Here is a 5,875-nt window from a genome sequence, read left to right on the forward strand (position 1 = left end):
CATACTGAGGGAAGAGACATCACTGAAAGCAAGAAGACAGAAAAAAAATCTTTTTCTGTATTTGTTCTCTCTTTATTTTTGTATCAAGTAGAAATTACTGTGCCATAGTAATTTATGTATGACAGTCTAGATTATTAAAAAAGGACAAGAATAGGTAAATTAGCATGGAATTGTGAAAAGAATCGTAGAGTTTTTTTCCCATCAAAGTGAGAGATCTCTGATTCCTCAAGAGCAGAGTTAAATGGCTGTTAAAACTCCCACCCTAAGCCTGGAAGAGAACAGATTCTTTCACACTTAAGAAGTAGCTTGCTACATACATGGTTTCCTCAGCTACAACAGGGCTAGATGACACCAGTCGGCGTGGCTGAGGCAGGGAGACCCAGATCTCCAAACTAAGCACCGTTAGCTTCTTGGAGATCATAGCTCCAGGGAAAACCTGAGCACGGGAAAAAAACCTGTTATACAAGTGTCAAAACCACAAAGTGAGATGGAAAATCTGTTTAACACCTTTACGGATAAAATGAGAACAAGCACGACAGCACAGATGAAGGCTGGAGTAAAGAGCTGAACTTCAGCCAAGCTGCCTTGATGTTACTGAGAGCTGTAACGATAAGCAGGATGTGTTTTCTCCATATGAGCTGCTGCCATGCTTCTGTCCTTTGGCATTTATCTAGGCCCGCCTTGCTGATAAGGAAAGGTTAGGGTTTTCACCAGGCCTTGGATGGTGGGGCTGTCGGCGCTCTGGCCATGTGTGGGTGATGGCCATCAATGCCAAGCTCTCCTCCAGTGCGAGGAGCTGGCAGTCTCTATGGCTCCTTGCTGCGGAAACATCTTTGTAGGTCCCCAGCTAGTGCACAGGGTCCCTGTCCAGCCGTGTCCCTGGAGCTACAGCCTGGCAGATAGAGGGTCACCGGGATGAGACAGAAAATGTTGAATGCTGCTGGCCATCAAATGGAGGGGTCAACAGCTGCAATGTGCAAATCGACTTGTTATCAGGGTGCACTGAGAGTGCCAAGGTAGCATGCAGTGCTGCTGAGCAAGCACTGGGAGAGTGTGGGGAACCAATGCTCCTGTGGCAGCTGAGCAAGGAAAGGGTTTTGTTTCAAGGCATTTGAAATGGGATACAAACAGCTCCTTGTGTCACTACGGCAGAGCTGGTCCAGCCCAAATGGAGGGGGCTGATGCCTGACAGTCGCCCAGTAGCTGATGGGAGCGTGTGCAGGCTCCGTTTGGGTGTAGGGGCAGGATAATCGATCACATCATGGGCTACAGCAGGCACTGCCCAGTCTCCTCAGCCAAAAAACTCTCACCCTCGGCTGGGACAGTCTCTTGGGACCAAAGCAAGGCACGTTACTGTGTCAGTGTAGGGAAATCTATCCATTCACTTTGTGCTTGCTCTCCAGATTACAAAGCACTTTGCTATCAGCACAGTGCCTTTCAAAAGTGCTTAAATGATGTTTACCATTTTTTCCTTTAATGAGTGATTTCCTTTTGACCCGAGATTGTGAGACAAGTTTAGACATCTTAAGCTACTCACACTATATATGAGTGTAGGTGGGTCCATGCAGAGTGTCAAAGATATTTTTATTGAAATGCTGCAAAGACTGAGTCATTTCTTGGTTGGCATGTTCTATTTTTCATGAAAATGGTTTTGCTTTCTCTGCTGCAACTGTACATCATGTCTGTCACATTAGTTGTGGTCACAGTTATAGAACATGGATTAATCTCTGATTTAATCTTATTTTCTGTTGTTCAGTACCTAAAAATCAGTCAGGCCAGTGGTCAGCTTAAATAGACCCCATAGGCTGACTCTGACAGTGGTGGTTTAGGAGCATTTGCAAGAAACTTCTGGCAGGATAAACTGTTCCCCTCAGAGACATCCTGCCAGCTCGTAAAGACTGGTTTAAATCTTCAAAACTTGGCACTTTGCAACCTTTCCAAATATTTTTCTGATTATTTACTTCTCAACAGTCCTGTTTTCATGTAACGCAGAACCCAAATTTGAATCTTGCTAAATTCTTTATCTCCATGACATTTTGAAGCAATGAGCCCCAAATAGCACATTTCTGTGCTATTGCTGTTAAACTTCTGACAGCCTCTTGCTGTGTAGCAGCAGAGACCCACATGTGGCTTAGAACACCAGGAGCAAGGACGTCCATCCCCAATGGATGCTGGCACTGTGAGCCAGGCACCAGGGGAAAGCAAGGCTGCACGCACCAACCTACCTTTTGACACGTTGAGTCACACGGAAATGACATTGGGGCATGCTGTGAACACTGAGTTCAAGTTGCACGGGAAACTGTGGCTAGCTTTAAAACATAGTCAAAGAAAAAAAGATCCCAAACCGCATACGTGCATCAAGACTTCACTTTTGCAGGCAGCAGCTCTTGATGAACTTGCCAGCGCACTCACCGGGGCAGCCTGTGCAGTACACGGCACCAGCAGAGACTTAGACACATTCGTGTCTGGCAAGACCCAAAACACTCCTATCACAAAAAAGTGATTGATAGTGTAAATTTTCACCTGTTTATGAAATGTCTCTGGCTATTGGTTCACTGCTCAGGATGTGAATAGGAATGCAGTGTTTCATAATAATTTTATTAATAAATAATTTTTTTTTAAAAAGGGGAAAAAAAAGGAAAGATCTACCAGAAACCACTGGAGTAATTGGAGGGTGCTGGCTTCATCACTGATCTTTGTAACCACAATCCATACCACATGTTTGGCCTCAGGATCAGTTTGTTTCTGCTCTGCATCACATCTGTATAACAAAGCATGGGAACCAATATTCGTTCAGTGGTATGCTCAGGTATATTGGTTCAGTACCAGAGAAACTGATGGAGTCACACTGGAGTAAGTGAGGACAAAGCAATCAGTCAAAACCCACTAAGGTCTCGTAACACACTGGAAATAGCACAAATAAATATGCAAAGAAAGAATAGACCAACCAGGTGTTACCAACCTTTTCTTTCCCTAGTGTAATTATACTTTATTATTTGACAAACTATTATCGTCTCTTCTGACCCTCCTGTCATGCAAAACACACACATGAATAAGCACTCACGCTCTTTCTTCGTATGTATGTGTGCACACGTACGGATATCTTACTGGAAATCTGCTGTACTTGGGTGAAGAGAGTAAGTCCTTTACCTGAGATATCCATTACAGGTAGAAATTAGTGTGGCAAGAGAGTAGCTGGGGAAAATACTGCAGAAGGTATGGGCTTTCTCCAGCTTTCTTCCAATAAAGAATTCCTTCATATAGCTAAAATTTTACTTCCAGATGCTTTCCATCTGTCCTTAAGTTCTTCACTCTATGCTGCAAAATTGACAGACGAAGCCAGGGAATGCAGTCTTTTGCATTTATTTATGTAAAGAACGAGCAGATCTTTAGCTACTAGAAATCAGCATACCCCTGTTTATTTTAGTGGAATTGTACTTACTTGTTTCCAAAGAAGGTGCAGCACAAGAAGCACTTTAGGGAGAGGCATGTACGTTCCATCAAGAGATTTTTAAAACTGTGTCTCAGACCTGTGAAATAATGTGACATGCAAATGACACACGCTGACTTGCCGTATGAAGTTCTCATGACACATTAACACTTTTCCTTTTTGAGCTCCAGAGTGGTAACCTATGTCTGGTAAGAAACAAACAGTAAGACTTCAGGCTCTTTGGAGATGAGTGAAAAGCTCTCTGCTGATCCCATATGGTTCAGGGTAGTTTGCTGACAACCACAATTGCAAATAGACCTGGACAGAACCTGATGACGTACTTGTGCATAGAGTCCACCACTCTGAGCATAGCATCAATGAAATATGAAAATAGGTGTGCATTATGCGGATTAGGTTAACCTATCAGGTTAGGCTGAATTGGAGCAAGCAGAAAAAAGAGTTTGTCTTAGGAATTATATGTCTTTACCACTGTGGGTGGACAGGTCAGAGTTCTGTACTGGCTAAGCATCCTCAGGAAAAAATAATCATAAAGATTAGCAGCACAGTATGCATGTTAGCAGTGAACGAAAAGAAATTACATAAAAATAAAGCTACAATTACATATAACTAAAATGACATAACCCAGATATAAGCATGGGAGTCTACACCTCTTTTGCTTATTTCGTAGAGGAAAACCACACTTTGCCGTGTAAATCAAACAAAATACTGCTGAGAGAACTGCAGTTTGGAGGAAGATAAAAAAAAGATAAAATCTGTGTATCTCTGCATACGCTGCACTAGATATACACACATGCACACACAGATGCAAAGAGAGGACTGGGAACCGTGTGTAAAAAAGGACAGCACCAAGCAAGTCAAGCAGCTTCTGAAAAATCAAAGAAATCTAACCCTAACCCTCCAATTCTGTTTGCAGCATTTGTATTTTGGAGGTATCCTGGGAACTGATTATACTGAATTCTTTGCAGTTGATTTTGAAGCTTTCAGACTGAAATTTTCCCCGAGGTGTTATGTGTGGCAAGGAAGGGACATTTTCCCAGATAAGGGTGTTAACATGACTTGGCACATCTCTGCATAGTGGCATGCAGAAGAAATATTTACCAGGGCAAACCTTGAGGCCTGTGATCACCTGTCCCACCATCTCTGCCTGGACAGGGCCAAGGCTGCTAGGGGAACAGGGGCTGCGGCTGTGGCTGGGAACGCAGGTCCCCACAGCTCCCCCCCTGCTCAGCAGAGATCGGCAGGAGATTTGCATCCATCTTGAAATTTATATTGCTCCAAATCATCGTTTGGTATAATTAAAACAAAGGAGGTTGGATTGTGTTGATGCAGGCAGAGGCTGTTAAAAACTTTTCTCCTCCAGCTCCGCTCCCTCCCCTTGCAGGAGAAGTCATCGAAATACATGTGGCTTAGTGCATAGAGCACTGTGTGTTGGGAAAGACACCCACTGCACTCCCAACTCATCCTGAGTGACTGGGGGTCCCCAGCAGTCTCACATGAGGTATTTGCTGCAGCTGCAGAACCGCAAAAGAAATGTTTTGCTGATCCAGTTGCGTGAATACAGGTAGGTGACTTAATTTCAAACCTCATCATACCCTTGAACTGAAAAGAAGAAACATTTATGGGGACCATGCTGGTTGGAGATTTGCAGAAACAGCAGTGTTTCTAAAGAATTTAGGACAAAAAGGAAGAATGACTGAGTGTAACTTTCCTGTACATGTAAAACAGCTCTATCGGTAAACTTAGTGCTGTGCATTTAAGGGTGGCATCCCAGAAAATAAAAACAAACTGGGATGATGTCAGTAGGCACTGACTGAATTTAAATCTGTCTTGCAACATAGGGAAGGGAGATTGTAGAAGGTAGTGAGATGATTCATCATTGCAAAATCAGAATTTATAGCAGATAATATGGAGTCAATAAAAATAAAAAGACAGAACAACACCATGCATAATATGACACATGTGCACAACTGGTTGACTCAGCCCCAGAAAAGCCTAGGACAGATCTGGGAAACTGAGTATGTGTAGCTGCTGCTCACGTGTGTGTCCAACTAATCTATGCCTCAACTGTAATGTGCCCACCACTGTGGTATCTATTTACATACCGCAGAGCTCTGACACATACATGCATCGACCTGCTTTATCTAAATTGCTGCCCAAACCTACTTGCCTAGATGCCTACATCATATCTTCATTAATGACATTGACAGTGGGATCAAGTTTGCAGATGACACCAAGCTGAGTGGTGCGGTCGACAGGCCAGAGGGACGGGATGCCATCCAGAGGGACCTGGACAAGCTTGAGAAGTGGGCCCATGTGAACCTCGTGAGGTTCAACAAGGCCAAGTGCAAGGTGCTGCACCTGGGTCAGGGCAACCCCCGGTATCAATACAGGCTGGGGGATGAAGGGATTGAGAGCAGCCCTGCC

At 43.8% G+C, this 5,875-nt stretch overlaps 1 long non-coding RNA gene across 1 annotated transcript in view; it reads right to left on the bottom strand.

Annotated features, from left to right (window-relative positions):
• Positions 1-2,655: 2,655 nt before the first annotated feature.
• LOC109279502 overlaps positions 2,656-5,875 on the bottom strand; it is a 12,464-nt gene continuing 9,244 nt past the window's right edge. The window contains exons 2-4 of the long non-coding RNA XR_002086207.1: positions 3,443-3,530; positions 3,151-3,318; positions 2,656-2,761 (exon numbers count right to left, since the gene is read on the bottom strand). This is a non-coding gene — a long non-coding RNA (uncharacterized LOC109279502). The remainder of the gene's footprint in view (positions 2,762-3,150; positions 3,319-3,442; positions 3,531-5,875) is intronic.

The sequence above is a fragment of the Aptenodytes forsteri genome, unplaced genomic scaffold, assembly GCF_000699145.1.
Source record: "Aptenodytes forsteri isolate BGI_AS27 unplaced genomic scaffold, ASM69914v1 Scaffold193, whole genome shotgun sequence".
In the NCBI taxonomy this organism is placed as follows: domain Eukaryota; kingdom Metazoa; phylum Chordata; class Aves; order Sphenisciformes; family Spheniscidae; genus Aptenodytes; species Aptenodytes forsteri.